Genomic DNA, 22213 nt, shown 5'->3' with positions numbered 1-22213 from the left:
TGCAGCCTGAACCTCAGGTTTTGCCTCAGCAACAGAGACTTGAGGATGAAACCACAAGCGTTTTTGCTCCCGCTCGTGCAGATTCTGCTGTTCAGCATACCTTACCTCTCACTTCGCTACACTCTGGTGATGAGGTTTCTGATGAGGAGGCTGCACACCTGGATCCCTCATCAGACGTGGATGAATCCAAGTCTTCTCCGCCTCCTATTGACTTTCGTAAGGTCCTGGCTCTTTTCAGAGAGGTATACCCAGACCATTTTGTCTCTGCTACCCCCCGCTCTCCGCCATCTGAGTTTTCGCTGGGCATGCAACCAGCCAAGTCAACTTATACTAAGCTCGTCTTTGCAAGGTCCTCTAAGAGAGCTTTAAGAATTTTAGGGGAGTGGTTGCAGTCTAAGCAGCAACTAGGAAAGACTTCCTTTATGTTTCCTCCGACTAAGCTCACTTCTAAAGCGGGCGTTTGGTATGCCACAGGAGAGGAACCAGGCTTGGGAGTACCTGCCTCTGCCCAGGCTGACTTCTCAAGTTTGGTAGACTCTCCTCGTAGAACAGCAATGAGGCGCTCTAAGGTTTGCTGGACCTTCTCCGATCATTTTTCACTTCCTAAAGGGTGTATTTCGAGCCTTTGAGATGTTCAATTTCCTTGACTGGTGCCTGGGGGCCCTTAGCAAGAAGACCTCCCCTGCGGACAAGGACTCAGCCATGCTCTTAATGTCTTGCATGGATAAAGCTATTAGGGATGGATCTGGCGAGCTTGCTTCAATGTTTGTGTCAGGAGTGCTTAAGAAAAGGGAGCAGCTTTGTACCTTCCTTTCCTCCAGCATCACACCTTGTCAAAGGTCTCAACTCCTTTTCGCTCCGCTCTCTAAGTTCCTGTTTCCCGAAGAGCTTGTTAAGGACTTGTCTGCGGCCCTGATTCAAAAGGACACCCATGATCTTGTGGCCTCATCAGCTCGTAAGACTAAGGTTGCTCCCTCAGTCCCCAGGACTTATCGCACCCCAGTGGCTGATACTCCTGCTACGAGGTTTATTCCGCCCTTTCGTGGTAGAGCCCCCAGCCGAGGAAGCTCCCGTCCAGACTCTTCCAGGAGCAAGTCTAGGAAAGGTTCCAAGGCTTCTAAAGGCAAAAACTGACTCTCCTCCTCTCCAGACAGCAGTAGGAGCCAGACTCAAGATCTTCTGGCAAGCCTGGGAAAAGAGAGGTGCAGACGCCCAGTCTGTCAGTTGGCTGAGGGAGGGTTACAGGATACCATTCTGCCGCAAACCCCCTCTGACCACATCTCCCATCAACCTCTCTCCCAACTACAAGGAAAAGGACAAGAGGCTAGCGTTGCACCAGGAGGTGTCGCTCCTGTTACAGAAGAAGGCAGTGGTTATAGTCCGGGACCATCAATCCCCGGGCTTCTACAACCGTCTCTTTCTGGTGGCCAAGAAGACAGGAGGTTGGAGACCGGTGCTGGACGTCAGCGCGCTCAATGCTTATGTCACCAAGCAGACGTTCACTATGGAGACGACGAAGTCGGTCCTAGCAGCGGTCAGGCAGGAGGACTGGATGGTCTCGTTGGATCTGAAAGATGCTTACTTTCACGTTCCTATTCATCCAGACTCCCAACCTTTCCTGAGATTCGTTTTTGGAAAGGTTGTCTACCAATTCCAAGCCCTGTGTTTTGGCCTAAGCACAGCTCCTATGGTGTTTACGCATCTGATGAGGAATATAGCAAAATTCCTCCACTTATCGGACATCAGAGCCTCCCTTTATTTAGACGACTGGCTGTTGAGAGCCTCCACGAGTCGTCGCTGTCTGGAGAGTCTCAACTGGACTTTGGACTTGATCAAAGAACTGGGTCTGTTAGTCAATTTAGAAAAGTCCCAGCTCATTCCCTCCCAATCCATTGTGTACCTGGGAATGGAGATTCGGAGTCAGGATTTTCGGGCTTTTCCATCGGCCCCAAGGATAAGCCAAGCCCTAGATTGCATCCTGAGCATGCTGAAGAGGAGCAGTTGCTCGGTGAGACAGTGGATGAGTCTCACAGGGACCCTTTCATCGTTGGCCCTGTTCGTCGAGCTAGGGAGACTCCACCTCCGCCCTCTCCAATTCCATCTAGCAGCTCATTGGGACAAGGGTTTGACGCTCGAAGCAGTCTCTATCCCGGTCACCAAAGAGATGAAGACCACTCTCTTGTGGTGGAAGACCAATCTCCTTCTCAGGGAGGGCCTATCGTTGGCGATTCAGACCCCCAATCTTCATCTCTTCTCGGATGCATCGGACTCGGGCTGGGGCGCGACCTTGAACGGACAGGAGTGCTCGGGAACGTGGAACGAGGAACAGGAAACGCTCCACATCAACTGCAAGGAGCTACTAGCAGTTCATTTAGCCCTATTGAACTTCAAGTCCCTCCTGCTAGGCAAGGTGGTGGAGGTGAACTCCGACAACACCACAGCCTTGGCTTACATCTCCAAGCAAGGAGGGACCCATTCGAGGAGCCTATACGAGATAGCAAGGGACCTCCTCATTTGGTCAAGAAGTCTAAACCTCACCCTAGTTACGAGGTTCATTCAGGGCAACATGAACGTCTCAGCAGATCGCCTAAGCAGAAGGGATCAGGTCATCCCCACGGAATGGACCCTCCACAAGAGCGTGTGCAACAGACTTTGGACCTTGTGGGGTCAGCCGACAATAGATCTTTTTGCCACCTCCATGACCAAGAGACTTCCTTTGTACTGTTCCCCAGTTCCAGACCCAGCAGCAGTTCATGTGGATGCTTTTCTGCTGAACTGGTCCCATCTCGACCTTTACGCATTCCCACCGTTCAAGATCATAAACAAAGTCCTTCAGAAGTTCATCTCGCACGAAGGGACACGGCTGACGCTGGTTGCTCCCCTTTGGCCTGCAAGAGAATGGTTCACAGAGGTACTACAATGGCTGGTCGACGTCCCCAGGACTCTCCCTCTAAGAGTGGACCTTCTACGTCAACCTCACGTAGACAGGTTGCACCCAAACCTCCACGCTCTTCGGCTGACTGCCTTCAGACTGTCGAAAGATTCGCTAGAGCTAGAGGCTTTTCGAAGGAGGCAGCCAGTGCGATTGCCAGAGCAAGGAGGGTATCCACTCGTAGAGTCTACCAATCCAAGTGGGAAGTCTTCCGGAGCTGGTGTAGAGCCAATGCAGTTTCCTCTACCAATACCTCTGTAACCCAAATAGCTGACTTCCTATTACATCTTAGGAATGAGAGATCCCTTTCAGCTCCTACGATTAAAGGGTACAGGAGTATGTTGGCTTCAGTTCTCCGCCACAGAGGTTTGGACCTTTCTTCCAACAAGGACCTTCAAGACATCCTTAAGTCTTTTGAGACTTCTAAAGAACGTCGTCTACCCACTCCAGGCTGGAATCTAGACGTAGTCTTAAGGTTCCTTATGTCACCCAGGTTCGAACCTCTCCAGTCAGCTTCCTTCAAGGACCTTACCCTCAAGACTCTTTTTCTCGTCTGCCTTGCAACAGCTAAAAGAGTCAGTGAGGTTCATGCCTTCAGCAAGAACATTGGGTTCACATCCGAATCTGCAACATGTTCTTTACAGCTCGGATTCTTAGCTAAGAATGAACTTCCTTCACGTCCTTGGCCTAGATCGTTTGAAATTCCTAGCCTCTCCAACATGGTAGGTAACGAGCTAGAAAGAGTTCTTTGCCCTGTCAGAGCTCTGAAATATTATCTTAATAGGTCAAAACCTATTCGAGGACAGTCAGAAGCCTTATGGTGTGCAATCAAGAAACCTTCGAGGCCCATGTCCAAAAACGGGGTTTCGTATTATATAAGGCTTCTGATTAGAGAAGCCCATTCTCACTTGAAGGAGGAAGACCTTGCTTTGTTGAAGGTAAGGACCCACGAAGTGAGAGCCGTAGCTACTTCGATGGCCTTTAATAAAAACCGTTCTCTGCAGAGCATAATGGATGCAACCTATTGGAGGAGCAAGTCAGTGTTTGCATAATTTTATCTTAAAGATGTCCAGTCTCTTTACGAGAACTGCTACACCCTGGGACCATTCGTAGCAGCGAGTGCAGTAGTAGGTGAGGGCTCAGCCACTACATTCCCTTAATCCCATAACCTTTTTTAACCTTTCTCTTGAATGCTTTTATTGTTGTTTTTATGGTTGTTACGGTAGGCTAAGAAGTCTTCCGCATCCTTTTGATTTGGCGGGTGGTCAATTCATTCTTGAGAAGCGCCTGGGTTAGAGGTTGTGTAGAGGTCCTTTAGTAGGGGTTGCAGCCCTATATACTTTAGCACCTTAGAGTTGATTCAGCCTCCTAAGAGGAACGCTGCGCTCAGTAAGGAAGACGAACTTAAAAAAGGCAGAGTAACGGTTCAAGTCGACTTCCTTACCAGGTACTTATTATTTCATTGTTATTTTGAGATAACTGATTATATGAAATACGGGATACTTAGCTATCCTTTAATCTTGTACACTGGTTTTCACCCACCCCCCTGGGTGTGAATCAGCTACATGATTATCGGGTAAGTTTAATATTGAAAAATGTTATTTTTATTAGTAAAATAAAATTTTGAATATACTTACCCGATAATCATGATTTAATTGACCCTCCCTTCCTCCCCATAGAGAACCAGTGGACCGAGGAAAAATTGAGGAGGTGTCAACAAGAAGTACTGTAGTACCTGGCCACAGGTGGCGCTGGTGAGTACACCCCCTTCTAGTATTGTGATAGCTGGCGTATCCCTCCCGTAGAATTCTGTCGGGCAACGGAGTTGACAGCTACATGATTATCGGGTAAGTATATTCAAAAATTTATTTTACTAATAAAAATAACATTTTTCCAGAAGTGTTCTGGCAGGAATCTAGTCAGTTTCGTCGGCTACGGAAATTCACAGATGTTTTCCCGAAGGAAGGGGACGCGACCTTGTCTCCAACGCTCGAACAAGTTCCGGGGCTCCATTCTCTGCCAGCTTCGTCCAACAAGAAGTTTGAGGAAGATGTTACGTCTTCGAAGAGCGAACTTGATCTATGTCGTGTGGTTAAAAAGGTAGCCGTTTTTTATTCTTATTTTCCGTATTTTTATCTGGTAAGTTTGTTATGGTTGATTTTTAAAAAAAACTAAGAATTTTGTCTTCTCTTTGCAATACTCTTTTGTGTTTTTCACCCTTAGGGTTTGTGTTGTAAGGAGAAGATATGTCCTAAGAGTTCTTCTAAGTCCAACATAATCAACTAAGACATTGAACTTATAACACCTAAGTTCGTACTCTCCATTCTTTACAGTCAGCTGGTTTTCCTTACATCAGTGAGCTATCCTACAGTTCTCTAAAATAAAGTGCTTTTTGAAACAGGTTAATTTGCATTTGTATTTCCTTAAACGACACACGTGATGTTGCACGTAGCAGACGGCGTTCAGCTTCGGAGGTGCTGGGGCAGGTTCAAATGAGTACGTTCTTTGTACGTTGATACGCTGTCCCTAGTGAAGGGAATAATATTTCTTTGGTAATCAACTCGTATTGGATTCCCTGCTCTAGCCCTTAATAGGAAAGTCCTTGGAGACATCACAGTACCTCTTCAAATATAAGTTCTTCCTTTGTTTGTTTCATGTACAAGTTCTGATCCTGAAAATCTCTTGGATAGGGGACTTACTGTCTTGTTATGCGAGATTTTCTTTTATTTGTCAGTAATTTCATATAATATCCAGTCCAACTTACTTTAGAATTTATAGTTGTTTCCCTTCAAGAAAACTGGAAAATATATTTCTAAATAACAAATGTAGCTTAACAAAAACAGTAATTGAAATTTAACAAATTGCAAAAGAAATCTGATTATTTTCATATTGGGTAATTCTGTAGTTGATAGCATCCTTAGTAAATATTAGTCTTCTCTACAGGGTGTTGGTACTGTCAGTACCTCTGATGTGGTCCATTCTGGAGATGATTTAAAGTCTAAAGTTTTTCTTTAGGTTTATAATCTGGCAGACGGTTTTTACGATCACATGCCTTTGGGTGGGGGGAGCCTAACCTTTGACTAAATAGTTCAAGTGCAGGTCAGCGGCTTCCACTGTTATCAGCAGTGGGTCTTCTAGCCTTTTGCGAAAGAGCAAGACTACAAGGCAGCATCCATTTAGTTTTTTCTACGACACGCAGGATCTTTGGTGGTAGTGAAAGAGCAGGACTACAAGGCAGTGTCCATTTAGTTTCTTTCTACGGCACGCAGGATCTTCGGTGATAGTATTCTTACATTATGACTCTCTGCTGTTAATCCCCAACTTGTTCAAACATTCCTTTAATTGTCTTGTGTTGAAATTTTTGTTTTAAAGGTACTTTAATTTCTCCTGCGCTAGGCCTATCATTATAGAAAATGGGAGTAGGGTAAACTACACAAAACTCTGGTCGTTTGAGAGGAGGTTCCAGGTAACTCCTAAGAAAGCGTTTCTCGGTAAGTATGTTAGGAAAAATAAAAATTACTAATAATTTGTGATATTATTATTATTATTATTATTATTATTACTTGCTAAGCTACAACCCAGGTTGGGAAAGCAGGATGCCTTTAACAAAACAAGAGGAAGAGAAATAAGATAGAATAGTGTGCTCGAGTGTACCCTCAAGCAAGAGAACTCTAAACCAAGGCAGTGGAAGAGCATGGTACAGAGGTTATGGCACTACCCAAGACTAGAGAACAATGGTTTGATTTTGGAGTGTCCTCCTAGAAGAGCTACTTACCATAGCTGAAGAGTCTCTTTTACCCTTACCAAGAGGAAAGTGGCCACTGAACAATCAGTGCAGTAACCCCTTGAGTGAAGGAGAATTATTTGGTAATCTGTGTTGTCAGGTGTATGAGGACAGAGGAGAATATGTAAAGAATAGGCCAGACTATTCAGTGTGTGTGTAGGCAAAGGGAAAATGAACCGTAACCAGAGAGAAGGATCCAATGTAGTACTGTCTGGCCAGTCAAAAGACCCCATAACTCTCTAGCGGTAGTATTTCAACATATGGGTGGTGCCTTGGCCAACCTACTACCTACCTATGGCTGTAAAGCAAGACAACATCATGAATGGTCATGACATTGTCAGCTAGAAATTTCCAAATGTTTACAGGGAACCAGCATGTTCTATTAATAAATATATTACTACAGTACTGTAATATTTAAAGAATGTATGCTACACGTATTTTGGTATTCAAGTCAGAAAAAAAAGGTTAACGCATGACATTTTCATTCATTTGAGAAACTAAAGAGTTCTCCTCCTTTCAGGATTCTCTGGGACACCAGATTTGCAAGTAGAACGGAGTCTTTTCTGAAATGCTCGCCCGGTTTCGGGCGCACCTCAAAGCCACTGGTTGGCTGGTCGGCGAAGTTCTGCCTGCAAAACCGAGCGTGTTTGAAAGATCGGGCATCTCACGAATCCTTTAGATCCTAGTGAGTATAGATTTAATTCTGTTTTGTTTATGACTTATAATTTGATGTACATTTTTTATTACGGATGTGACTTATTACTTGCTACTTATAAGTAAGTAACCTGTAGTTTTTTTATAAATATTTGGAGCCCTTTTAGTTGATTTGGACAGACCGGGTTAGTAATTCAAATGTGAAAAAAAACACAAGAACACTATCTAGCCTAAGGTTCCCCACCTAACCTAACCAAGGAGCTGTATCCTTACCTACTGGGACAAGGGAGCACACGTAGTGACCCCTCCTTAGGTCGCTGTATCCTTCGCTTGCCCTAAAGGTGCGTCTACACTGGCAACATCGTGTCTACCGACATAACAACAAAGTTGGAAACCTTACAGTCAACATCGGTACACATATCGACCACAATGTATGAAACTTTGTCTGCTACAATGTCTGGCAACATATTGGCAACACGCGTCAACTTGGTGAAGTCGTCCACACCTCATTCTACAGACTTGTGTGTCTGTCCGGGTATCTCCAACCACATTGACTCGTCCACACCAGGGTTGCCAACATATCACCAATAAATCTCTACCAACATCTCGACAACATTGTTTCATCAACAGTCTAACAACTTGTTACCTACAAAGTTGTGCACAGTGTTGTCGACATGTTTTTTCGCTAGTGTGGACGCACCTTAAGACTAAGTCCCAAGCCCGAGTTTGCTTCCAAACCAACTTCACTCCTGCCTTGGTAACAATGAGTCAATATTCCGCAGACTGTAAAACTAACTTTATAATGATATACTTCGGAGCAAGATAAAGAAAATCAATTTGACATATAATAAGAAACTTTATGCCTGTCCCAAGCAATTTGCGTATATCAAAACCATTTCACCATAGAGAAGTATCCTTAGCTATATATCTGGCTAATTTTCACCTGTCATTCGAGTGTGATGAATTATAGTAAAGATATGACTTACCTATATCATTCAACTAATTTATATATTTGGTAGTGATACATGTAAAAATATTAGTTAATGATGTTTAAAAAGGAAAAGAAATACCGTAGGCTTAATTTTTAATGTATAAGTCTATTAGGTAATTAATTTGTTGTCCCTATGTCGACCGTTGTGGAGGTTTAGATGTGCTGTTTATGAATAAGATGGCTTAGTTTACATTTAAGAATTAGGGTTTATTATAATTTAGTATTTGGTGATTTCTATATATTTTTAATAATTATAGTGAGCCAATGTCTTATGGAGCTTTAGAATGAACTGGAATGTTTAAGAATGCCCATCAGAAGTCTTTATGTAAGCCATTGACTGAGTAGTGAGATCAGGTACCACCTCAGGTTCCAACGTGTTTTATCAGTTAAATACGAGCCAGTTTTTATCGGTAAATATCGTTGCCATCTTCACTATTATTGCAACCGAAGTATGATGTTATTAGAATATAATGCAATAATATATGATAGTGATACCCAGTCACTCCGTCCCCTTTTCAACTGCGCCATTATCCGCCTTTCCGGCTGGCTCTCAGTTTTGTCCATGTCCTCCAGCACTCGATTTTATTGCATTCTAAATCTGCTTAGGTCTTCTTTTTCTACTGCATCTCTCCTCTTGACAGCATGGCCATCTCACTTTAGCTTATTTCTTTTCTTCTTCACTGAGGGGGTTAAGTATTGCACTGCAATTGTTCAGTGGCTACTTTCCTCTTAAGGGTGAGGGTAGGAAAGACTCTCTAGCTATGGTAAACACCTCTGCCAGAAGGACAATCCAAAATCAAACCATTCTTCTCTAGTCTTAAGTATTGTCATAACCTCTGTACCATGGTCTTCCACTGTCCTGGGTTTAGAATTCTCTTGCTTGAGGGTAATCTCTGGTACACTTACTCTATGTTTCCTTATTTCCTTTACTAACTGGTCTGTTCTCCTTATTGGAGCCCTTGGACTTAAAGCATCCTGCTTTTCCAACTAGGGTTGTAGCTTAGCAAGTAATAATATTGATACTTCAGTACTGTACCTCCTGTATTGTTTGCCTCAAAGAATACTCTGTACTATGTACAAAATGTTCTCTGCTTTTGAATTGTTGGCTCTGTCATTTCCTCTAAAATGATGCGTCAAGAAACTATACTTTCCTTAACTGTTTACACAGTACTGTATGTTGCAATACAAAAATAGGGTACGCATGAATTTATTTAGCTTTCTAATGCAATTTTTACTTTCTTTCTTTATTCCTCTGTCGGTCACGCTACTAAACGTCAACGTGAGCAGGGTGACGTCATTGCTTACCTTTAAAAACGTTTGCAAGTCACAAGCTTAACGGCGATCTTATCACGGCAGGCATCAACCAGAAGGTCAAAGGTATTGGTATATCAGACCTTCGCATTTAGTAAGAATGAGGACGTCACTTGCCGTCCCGTAATTTGTACCAGTTTACCTTTGTACAATAGTTTGCTTTCAATCTATCGGCTACTGAGAAGATGGTACAAAGTCGGAAGATGGAGTTTCCTACCTGTAATGTTATCATTACATTTTACATACATACATATACCAAGGCACTTCCCCCAATTTTGGGGGGTAGCCGACATCAACAAATGAAACAAAACAAAAAGGGGACCTCTACTCTCTATGTTCCTCCCAGCCTAACAAGGGACTCAACCGAGTTCAGCTGGTACTGCTAGGGTGCCACAGTCCACCCTACCCCGTTATCCACCACAGATGAAGCTTCATAATGCTGAATCCCCTACTGCTGCTACCTCCGCGGTCATCCAAGGCACCGGAGAAAGCAGCAGGGCCTACCAGAACTGCGTCACAATCGCTCGCCATTCATTCCTATTTCTAGCACGCTCTCTTGCCTCTCTCACATCTATCCTCCTATCACCCAGAGCTTCCTTCACTCCATCCATCCACCCAAACCTTGGCCTTCCTCTTGTACTTCTCCCATCAACTCTTGCATTCATCGCCTTCTTTAGCAGACAGCCATTTTCCATTCTCTCATTACATTTTATTTATAATAATTGGCAACAGCATTGGGATGGGTCAGTTGGTAATAAAATAAGAGAAATAACGAGTGTTATATCCTCTTGGAGGTATAACGTAATGCCTCAAAATTTGGAGACTATTCTTTGTCCTCTTTGCATTGATCACATTCGGTTGACAACCAAGTTTCAGTTAAGTGGCCAACATCAGCCATAGTGTGACGACTGTTTGATACCCTTGATAGTGAGGCATTTGTTGACCAAATGCCCCTCTTATATTATTATTATTACTAGCCAAGCTATAACCCTAGTTGGAATAGTAAGATGCTATAAGCCCAAGGGCTCCAACAGGGAAAAATAGCTCAGTGAGGAAAGGAAATAAGGAAATAAATAAATGATGAGATTAAATTAACAATATATCATTCAAAAAAAAGTAACAGCGTCAAAACAGATATGTCCTATATAAACTATTAACGTCAAAAACAGATATGGCATATATAAACTATAAAAAGACTCATGTCAGCTTGGTCAACATAAAAACATTTGCTCCAACTTTGAACTTTTGAAGTTCTACCGATTCAACTACCCGATTAGGAAGATCATTCCACAACTTGGTAACAGCTGGAATAAAACTTCTAGAATACTGTGTAGTATTGAGCCTCATGATGGAAAAGGCCTGGCTATTAGAATTAAGTAATAGATAATGTATATGATATCTGTTTGAGGCTCGAGGTGAGGATGACAGGTTCGTCCTTGCCAAGTTTCTCGGACAGGATGTGCTGTACTATGCCAGCGGTAGTTTTAGATTTATTTCTGAAGCAGGCCTTCTGAAATCTATTTAAATTCTCTAAGGACATCTTTGCTTTTATGGTTTTAAATTGAGTACTCTTTTATTCTTTATTGACGTCTCGCAGGATTATATACAGGCGAGGGGGTTCCCAGCCCCCTTGTTCCGTCCCTTTTAGTCGCCTCTTACGACACGCAGGGATAACGTTGGGGCTGGGAGGCACGTAGAGAGTAGAGGTCCCCTTTTTGTTTTGTTTCATTGTTATAACAAACAATATCGGCGTCGATGACCTCCGATGTAAGGATGCCAGAGAATTCTAAAACAATCAGGAGTATTGTGTATATATGACAACTCACTTTTATTGTACAGAGATCATTAAGTAGTGCAGTCAGAACACTCGAGTCGCGAAGGATTTGATCGTGGATGACAGGTGGAAATTGGAACAATTCCGTCTGTTTCCTTATTTCCTCTCCTCCCTGGGCTATTTTCCCTATTGGAGCCCTTGGGCTTGTAGCATCCTTCTTTTGCAACAAGGGTTGTTGCTTAGCTAGTAATGATAATAAACAGGTCCATGGCATCAGACGTAAACTTAAAAGTATTTATTAGAATTTCTTCCTTTACAAGACTATAAAAAAATTACAAAGCAAGATTATAATCAGAAACATTTTTCTCATTAACCCTTTTACCCCCAGGCTCTTTGGAAATTTCCAACCCTTAACCACCAGGGGGTTATTTTTTTCCCAGCACATTTTGCAGTATATTTTTTTTTAAATTGCTCTAACAGCCTTAATTTTTGTCATAGAGAGGTCAGGTTGGTCTCATTCTCTTGGAAAATGCCTGAAGTTTCTCAAAAAATTATCAAAAATATGAAAAAAAAAAAAAAATTTAAGCATTTTTTTGCAAGGACGTACTGGTACGTCCATGGGGGTAAAGGGATGGGTTTTGTGAAACATACCAGTACATCCTTTGGGGGTAAAAGGGTTAAGGACTCCATAAGACCCAAATTCATAAATACATTCGAATCCATAGCAGCCAATTTTTTGAGACCCGTGAAAAGTCCTCAAACCGAAGACACTTATCAGAAGTCCAGATACTGGGTTGCTGTGGCCTGATTGGTAACGTCTCTGTCTGGTGATCGCCAGTCAGTGGTTCGAGTCCCACTCAAACTCGTTAGTGTCATTAGTGTCTGCAACCTTACCATCCTTGTGAGCTAAGGATGGGGGGTTTGGGGGAGCCTATAGGTCTATCTGCTGAGTCATCAGCAGCCACTGCCTGGCCCTCCCTGGTCCTAGCTTGGGTGGAGAGGAGGCGTGGGCGCTGATCATATAATATATGTTTAGTCTCTAGGGCATTGTCCTGCTTGCTATGGCAATGTCACTGTCCCTTGCCTCTGCCATTCATGATTGACCTTTAAACCTTTAAACATCAAATCTGGATATTTCCCTCACATATATCACAAATTTTCGCAAGATTATTTCTCAACTTTACTCAATTTTTTTTAATGAGATGCATTTGCACCGACTCGCATGGGTGGCCTTTTAGCTCGGTAAAGTTTCCTGATCGCTGATTGGTTAGAATTGTCTTGTTTAACCAATCAGCGGTCAGGAAACTTTTCCGAGCTAACAGGGCACCCTTGCGAGTCGGTGCAAATCTGCCTCACTAAAAAGAATTGACTATAGTTCACAGAGGATTGATCTCTTCAAACAATAGACCCCCTGTATAGTACAAAACCCATATAAGATATTTGTCTTCTCCTCACATGATTTAGTCTCCCATTACTGGTGTTGTGGGGTGCCACACTTGCTCCAAGGTATCTACCGCATGCTATGATAAAACTAGTTTGTTGGCATTGTTGTAAATATATCCTAAAGCAATATCCCATTTTAACTTTTTTACCCCCAAAGGACGTACTGGTACGTTTCACAAAACCCATCCCTTTACCCCCATGGACGTACCGGTACGTCCTTGCAAAAAAATGCTATAAATTTTTTTTTTTTTCATATTTTTGATAATTTTTTTGAAAAAATTCAGGCATTTTCCAAGAGAATGAGACCAACCTGACCTCTCTATGACAAAAATTAACGCTGTTAGAGCAATTTAAAAAAAATATACTGCAAAATGTGCTGGGGAAAAAATAACCCCCTGGGGGTTAAGGGTTGGAAATTTCCAAAGAGCCTGGGGGTAAAAGGGTTAAAGATATGTGCAGGAATTCATATATACTTTTTATGTATCCAAAACATAAAGTAATTTTTGATTAAGTTGATTTTATCACCTCGCTCATCTGTAGGTCCAAGTTTACGTAAGAGTTTATTGCCGTCGTTTAACAAATCCAATGATGTATTTTTCTTCTTGACACAAGACGTTCTACAGCTTCTGTCTTAATCAAGAACAGCGATGAAAAATTTTCCTATCTTCATGTTGCCTAAGAGGGCCATTTCCTCGTCTCTAGTGTCTGTTCCTGCTGCCTAAATTCCGTGAGTCAAATCTTGTATCAGCAGGTACAGTGAATATTTCTCTGGATGTCATCTTGCCCTCTGAAAAGAGCCATCATTGTATCTTAGATAGTACATTTCAGACAATACTCAGATGTCTTTGTAGTTTTTTTATCTGGCTTCCCATCTTCCTGATTCACCTCTCGGTCCCCAGTGCAGTATTCATCAGTTCATTATTCACTCGTTGAATCATAGAATTATTCACTTGATTTGACTCACCAACAGCCCTTTGAAAACCTTCGTTGGTACACTGCATTTCATCTAGAGCTCTGGGGATATTAGAACCCTCTCTTTATCATACTTCTCTCACATCGTCTGTCCAGCACTTTACTATAGTCAATTTCTTTTAGCGAGGCATATTTGCACCGACTCGCAGAGGTGCCACTTTAGCTCGGAAAAGTTTCCTGATCGCTGATTGGTTGGGCAAGATAATTCTAACCAATCAGCGATCAGGAAACTTTTCCGAGCTAAAAGGCACCGTTGCGAGTCGGTGCAAATCTGCCTCGCTAAAAGAAATGGACTATAGATCATCTCCCTTTTTCTCTAACCTATCCTCGTTTTTCCCTTGCGGTTGAGTTAGGGATGAGGTTGCAATCCCCATACTTTATTTGCTTCACCTCGTCTGAATGTGCTGTGAGCAATCCGCTGATCTATCGGATTCTATTTGAGTGCCGCACCTTTCAAACTTGTTTCTAAGATTGATGGAGAGAAAATGTACGATGTAGAAGTTAAGTCATTGAAAACTAGAAGTATTTTTTAATGAAATAGAAAGATTTTTTTTAACGGATATGAAGGTGGGAGAACGTCTCGTTTGGTGTTTATGTTCGCAGACGATTCAGTATTGTTTGGGAATAGGGAGAAAAAGCAGTAGAAACTGGTGAGAGTTTTCGAATGTTTAGATGAGGATGAAGTCGAGAATATTAGTTGGAAGTTAGGAAGACTGAGGAATTAATGTAGATAAGAATTGAGGAAAAAGGATCATAGTAGTATGAGAGAAAATGAAAATCACACAAAAGGGCAAGTTTGGGAAGGTCGCAGGGTGCCTGCAAAAGACTGAGGAAGTACTTGGGATTTTGGTTTTTCAATTTTTGGCTGAAATAAGAATTTGGCACAAAATAGAGAGAGAGAGAGAGAGAGAGAGAGAGAGAGAGAGAGAGAGAGAGCCTTACCTTATTGCCTTATTTTTTGTTTGGGTTCCCCCAGGTCCCTCAGTGTGAGGCACCTCGTATATCCACCAGAGAGTTGCTAATACATCTTCCAGTGTATTTTGCATCTTCCAGTCTTGGATGGTCTGGGATGCATCTTAGGTATTTATCGAGCTGCTTTTTAAACGCATCTACGCTCACTCCTGATATGTTTCTTAGATGAGCTGGCAGCACATTAAATAGTCGCTGCATTATCGATGCTGGTGCGTTGTGGATTAATGTCCTGTGCGCCTTTCTCAGTTTACCTGGAATGCTTTTTGGCACTATTAATCTACCTCGGCTTGCTCTTTCTGATACTTTAAGCTCCATGATGTTTTCAGCAATTCCTTCTATTTGCTTCCATGCTTGTATTATCATGTAGCGAGAGAGAGAGAGAGAGAGAGAGAGAGAGAGAGAGAGAGAGAGAGAGAGAGAGAGAGAGAGAGGTTATTTATATGTACAATACACACTGCATGGTAGAGTTCTCTTGCTTGAGGGTACACTCGGGCACGTTATTCTATCTTTTTTTTGTTTCACGTTTTTATAGCTTATATTTGAAAATTGTTTTCTTAAAATGTTTTATTTTAGTTGTTCATTACTTCTCTTGAGGTTTATTTCATTATTTCCTTTCCTCACTGGGCTGTTTTCCTTGTAGGGACCCTTATAGATCTTATAGCATCCTGCTTTCCTCATAATAATAATAATAATAATAATAATAATAATAATAAGCCATTGCCTGGCCCTCCTTGGTCCTGGCTTGGGGATAATTTTAGATTATTAGGAAACAATGATTATAGGAATGTTAATCTAATGAATTGATTTTTAATTTCTTTAAATTGGAAATTATTTAGAAGTAATAATTCTTTAATGAAATTCTGTAATTTTTACTATGTATTAATTTTTATTTTTATTAAATTAAAAGCGAGATTTTTTTAAAAGGAATATTGAACCAAATTAATATTAAAAGTAAAATTTGTACGTTAAAAATTATTTTATAATTTAGTTGTTAATGGAAAGTATAGCCTATATTTGTTAACAAAAATGAAATTTGTTTGTCAGAATCTTTAGAACAAAATTGAGAGAGAGAGAGAGAGAGAGAGAGAGAGAGAGAGAGAGAGAGAGAGAGAGAGAGAGAGAGAGAGAGAGAGAGAGAGAGAGAGAAACGGTCCACGTATTTCTAATTTTGTTTTAATTTGAATTTTTATTCTTGACTTGATTTTATAATTGTTGATATTTTCTTAACCTGTTCATGAGAGAGAGAGAGAGAGAGAGAGAGAGAGAGAGAGAGAGAGAGAGAGAGAGAGAGAGAGAGAGAGAGAGAGAATTTCAGTATTCATACTTTGGGATTTCGGTGCTACTATAGTGTGAGGTCTACCGCCATATGTCGCCTACCCAGGTTGAGGGTGAGGTCTACCTCGTGACCAGCGTCCCACAGCTCCTAAATCAGTTTTTCCTTCGGCCTAAAAGAGATATCATCGATTGAGGGTACTAAAAATGTTGCTGAAGGAGTTTTATAGAAGAGTCATTCTCACAGAAGAAGCAGCACTCGCCTTTTTAAGAGAGCACAATCTCTTGGATACAGTTCAAGAAGCAGATCTATTTGTGTCATTCTTAGAAGATGTACGAAGTGTGAATCGCTAAAATAAATGTATGGAAATATATGATAACCTGTTTGATGTATGAAGAGTGTATCGCTAGAATAAATGTATGGAAATATGTGATAACCTGTTTGATGCACGAAGACTGTATCGCTAGAATAGAAGTATGGAAATATATGATAACATGTTTGATGTACGAAGAGTGTATCGCTAGAATAAATGTATGGAAATATATGATAAGTTTATTTTTACCTTTATTCCTGGTTTTTAATGTAATTAGAAATCCAATTATCTAATTAAGTCATTTCTAAGATATGTTTAAATTAAGTGTTTATTGCTTAAACAAATGTATGAAATGTGTTTTATCTAAGAGGGACGTATAATTCAGCAGTAGACCTCACGCTATAATACTAACGGGAGGTAGATCTCACGCTATAGTGTGGTAGACCTCACGCTATAGTAGCACCGGGATTTCTTATGAGAGAAAATTTCAGTATTCATACTTTGGGAGTTCTTATGAGAGAGAGAGAGAGAGAGAGAGAGAGAGAGAGAGAGAGAGAGAGAGGTATGCTTTAGCCCGTTAACCCCACGACGGGGGGTAGGTACGATGTTAAGAGAGGAGGATCCTTCCCACTAATCCTAGGGCTCGGGAAAGGTGGGGATCTACCATCACAGGTCTAATCCCCAAGGGATCTTATCACCCTGAGATCTCCGTTAAACCCGTTAGAAACAAACCCCTTAAATCCTTTAATTTAAGGCCCTTAAAAAGGGTTAATTAACCACTTGGACTAACACGCTTGCCGTGTAAAGGGATGCCCCGCTGTTTTTGTTTATTTTGACGTTTGATTTAATGATTCTAATTGGTATTTAATGGGTATGATACGATTTTCGATTGGAATTAATTGGAAATAGCAGAAATTAATTGATGTGTGCTAAAATTGGATCTAAATTGGTACGAATGCATTGCAGAATCTACTCCTGCAGTTGCAGATTCATCATCATCGCCTCTCTTCGTCCCCTGGATGTACCACCAGTCATGTACTTGTTTATTGTTTCTCTCCTCCTAACGTTTTAAGCGTGCGTAACTCTCCCCAAGGACGTCTGTCACGTTTCTTTATTTAGCAATAAAGATGTTTTACTTAAATAGGTTTGCGTTTTAATAGATAATTCCTGTTTTAAATATATTATTCATTTTCACATCTGTGTGCGTCGTCTGCTAGGTGTGGTCAAACGAGATGCAATCGTCGTGTTTTGCAAATGATGATATTTAATCGAAATGGAAATATCGAGTAAAATTAACATCATTTTATGATTAGTTTATATTTATATATAAATAAAAATGGTTTAAATCAAATGCTACGTCATTCTCAATTATTTATTATTGTTTTGTTGTGTAGGTCCAGTCAAATGAGATGCAATCGTGGTCTATTGCAAATGCAGATATTTAATCGAAAAAGGAATATTAAGTAAAAATAACATCTTTGGATGATTACATTCTATTTATAAATTTATAAAAATACCACAAATAAAATGCTTTTCATTTTTTTATTATTTATTATTGTTTTGTCTTTCAAGTTTTGTGTATGCAAATGTACAGCCGCGGTCGGAATACGTTGTGCCTAAGTTTGTCACGTTATAAGGACCTAACCGTGGGCGTCCTTTGGCCATGGCCGGCCTCAACCCCTCCGTCGAGATCACCTCGACCCAGGACAAGGGCGGCGAAGGGCTGATACCTGAAGGGGCGGGATATATCGCCGAATAATTATCCCACGGGCGCCACGAGAGAGAGATCCCACCGCCATTTTGTTTTTCACGTTTAAGCTATATCGACTTGTTGGGTGAATCTACTTCTTGAAACGGCTCCTGTTTCACCCGTCTCTTTTTTTAAAATAATAAACGACTGTCCGCGAAAGGAGGGAGATGATAGACAGGGGCGTGAGCGGTGATATAACAGGAGATATAGACGGAAAAACAGAGGAAAAGCGGTTGTTAGTCTGGAGACGGGAGTCGAAAGGACAAGTCGGAGACAACTGTACCGTGTGTGTTTTTTTTAATATATTTATCTGCCAGACAGACAGAGATAGACAGAATTGACAGAATTATGTCTCCTTATGTGTATGTGTGTGTCCATGTGCCGTACAAGTAGACGGGATAAATAAAAACGAGCCATTAAAAGAGAAATATAAAGTGAATACTCGCTAACGAAAAAGGTTTGAAAATATAAAAATAATTACATAATTATTTCCCGTTTCCTTCTGTCTATTTCTATTTCTGTCTAATCTGTCTATCGCCCGTCAAATCTTCAACGAGGAAATTTTTTTTAATCTGTGAAAAGTGAAATAAATGCTTTTTTGTTATATCGTGTATAACTGACAGTGATTGGCTTGTGTAAATACGTTAATTAATTAATTATATAATTGATTAATTAAGAATTATAGGATAAAACACGTCTGGTTTAATGACATTATGGATAATGAGTCAACGCCGCTATATCTGGGCAGAGTAAGTTAAACCGCTGGTTTATTTTTGTTTTAATATTGTTTATTGAACTAAACCCTAAAACCTACACTAATAATAAGTAAATATCCTATATTAATATTTTGTAATGCATGTAAAGGACCTACAACATGTATTAATACATTTTAATGTATGGGCCTGTTGTAGGCTAGGCTAGATTTGAATTTATGTTAAGGTTAATTAAACCTCTATGGTTTATTGGTTTATTTGAAATTTCGTGTAAATTGAAACCGTTTTATCATAATATGAGGATTTCACATCTAAAGTTTATACTACGTCAATAACCCTAAACCTAGGGTGCGGACCATGGTTAGTCTTTACCCTAGGACCCAGGGACGAACCAATATCAACTCCAGAATATAGTCGGTCGTAGATTTATAATTTTTGTTTCACTGGATTGATTATATTCAAGGCAATTTGTTAGGTTAGGTTCTCATTAGGCTAGTCTATTGTGGCCTAGATCGTGCGGCATTCTTTTCTTGTATGTCGGCTGTCGACTTCACAGACCGTAGAGATGAATTTCTCGTTGAGCTGTGAAAACAGCACGGTAAATGTTTACCTGTGCGTCTTTGGTGGTTAACACAGAAGTCACGCTTTACTTGATATTGGACGTTTTCTTTTCAGTACCCCCACACTTAGCTGGTATTACCCCAGATATTTTCTTGTGGGCACTTCCCCACACTTAACCTGAACTAACATGATACTTTATTTTCATATTGACACTCCCCCACACTTACCTAACTAACATGAGACGTTATTTTCATACTACACTCTTTATGAACTAACATGGACGTTATTTTCATATTGATACTCCCCCACACTTACCTGAACTAACATTGGACGTTATTTTCATATTAACACTCCCATACTTATTGAACTAACATGGACGTTATTTTCATATTAACACTAACTCATACTTACCTGAATAACATTGGATGTTATTTTCATATTGACACTCCCATACTTACTGAACTAACATGAGACGTTATTTTCATATTGACACTAACCCATACTTACCTGAACTAACATGGATGTTATTTTCATATTGACACTCCCCACACTTACCTGAACTAACATGAGATGTTATTTTCATATTGACACACTCCCACACTTACTTGAACTAACAGGGGACGTTATTTTCATATTGACACTCCCCCACACTTACCTGAAATAACATGAGATGTTATTTTCTTACTGACACTCCCCCACACTTACTTGAACTAACAGGGGACGTTATTTTCATATTGACACTCCCCCACACTTACCTGAAATAACATGAGATGTTATTTTCTTACTGACACTCCCCCACACTTACTTGAACTAACAGGGGACGTTATTTTCATATTGACACTCCCCCACACTTACCTGAAATAACATGAGATGTTATTTTCTTACTGACACTCCCCCACACTTACTTGAACTAACAGGGGACGTTATTTTCATATTGACACTCCCCCACACTTACCTGAAATAACATGAGATGTTATTTTCTTACTGACACTCCCCCACACTTACTTGAACTAACAGGGGACGTTATTTTCATATTGACACTCCCCCACACTTACTTGAACTGATACGAGACGTTATTTTCATATTGACACTCCCCCACACTTACTTGAACTGATACGAGACGTTATTTTCATATTGACACTCCCCCTACACTTACTTAAACTGACACGAGACGTTATTTTCATATTGACACTCCCCCACACTTACTTGAACTGATACGAGACGTTATTTTCATATTGACACTCCCCCACACTTACTTGAACTGATACGAGACGTTATTTTCATATTGACACTCCCCCACTCTTACTTGAAGTAACATGGGACGTTATTTTCATATTGACACTCCCCCACACTTACTTGAACTGATACGAGACGTTATTTTCATATTGACACTCCCCCACTCTTACTTGAACTAACATGGGACGTTATTTTCACATTGACACTCCCCCACACTTACTTGAACTGATACGAGACGTTATTTTCATATTGACACTCCCCCACTTTTACTTGAACTAACATGGGACGTTATTTTCACATTGACACTCCCCCACACTTACTTGAACTGATACGAGACGTTATTTTCATATTGACACTCCCCCACTCTTTCTTGAACTAACATGGGATGTTATTTTCATATTGACACTCCCCCACACTTACTTGGACTAACATGGGACGTTATTTTCACATTGACACTCCCCCACACTTACTTGAACTGATACGAGACGTTATTTTCATATTGACACTCCCCCACTCTTACTTGAACTAACATGGGACGTTATTTTCACATTGACACTCCCCCACACTTACTTGAACTGATACGAGACGTTTTTTTTCATATTGACACTCCCCCACTCTTACTTGAACTAACATGGGACGTTATTTTCACATTGACACTCCCCCACACTTACTTGAACTGATACGAGACGTTATTTTCATATTGACACTCCCCCACTCTTACTTGAACTAACATGGGACGTTATTTTCACATTGACACTCCCCCACACTTACTTGAACTGATACGAGACGTTATTTTCATATTGACACTCCCCCACTCTTACTTGAACTAACATGGGACGTTATTTTCACATTGACACTCCCCCACACTTACTTGAACTGATACGAGACGTTATTTTCATATTGACACTCCCCCACTCTTACTTGAACTAACATGGGACGTTATTTTCACATTGACACTCCCCCACACTTACTTGAACTGATACGAGACGTTATTTTCATATTGACACTCCCCCACTCTTACTTGAACTAACATGGGATGTTATTTTCATATTGACACTCCCCCACACTTACTTGAACTAACATGGGACGTTATTTTCATATTGACACTCCCCCACACTTACTTGAACTGATACGAGACATTATTTTCATATTGACACTCCCCCACACTTACTTGAACTAACATGGGACGTTATTTTCATATTGACACTCCCCCACACTTACTTGAACTAACATGGGACGTTATTTTCATATTGACACTTACTTGAACTGATATGAGACGTTATTTTCATATTGACACTCCCCCACACTTACTTGAACTGATACGAGACGTTATTTTCATATTGACACTCCCCCACACTTACTTGAACTGATACGAGACGTTATTTTCATATTGACACTCCCCCACACTTACTTGGACTAACATGGGACGTTATTTTCATATTGCCACTCCCCCACACTTACTTGAACTGACACGAGACGTTATTTTCATACTGACACTCCCCCACACTTACTTGAACTAACATGGGACGTTATT

General features: G+C 40.8%; 1 protein-coding gene across 3 annotated transcripts in view; it reads left to right on the top strand.

The window, feature by feature from the left end:
- LOC137618809 (dentin sialophosphoprotein-like) overlaps positions 1–22213 on the top strand; it is a 75068-nt gene that overhangs the window by 7272 nt on the left and 45583 nt on the right. Inside the window, exons 3-4 of one of the 3 annotated variants that reach the window (XM_068349016.1) lie at positions 4830–5032; positions 7237–7401. The gene's annotated coding sequence lies outside the window, so the exon portion shown is untranslated. Of the gene's footprint in view, positions 1–4829; positions 5033–7236; positions 7402–17981; positions 18919–22213 lie in introns of those variants that run through there. The other 2 variants (XM_068349017.1, XM_068349014.1) reach the window with 2 other exon arrangements.

The sequence above is a fragment of the Palaemon carinicauda genome, chromosome 25 (genome assembly GCF_036898095.1).
Source record: "Palaemon carinicauda isolate YSFRI2023 chromosome 25, ASM3689809v2, whole genome shotgun sequence".
Classification (NCBI taxonomy): Eukaryota; Metazoa; Arthropoda; class Malacostraca; order Decapoda; family Palaemonidae; genus Palaemon; species Palaemon carinicauda.
The sequence above is the reverse complement of the archived record's forward strand: the minus strand, read 5'-3'. Positions and strand labels throughout refer to the sequence as shown.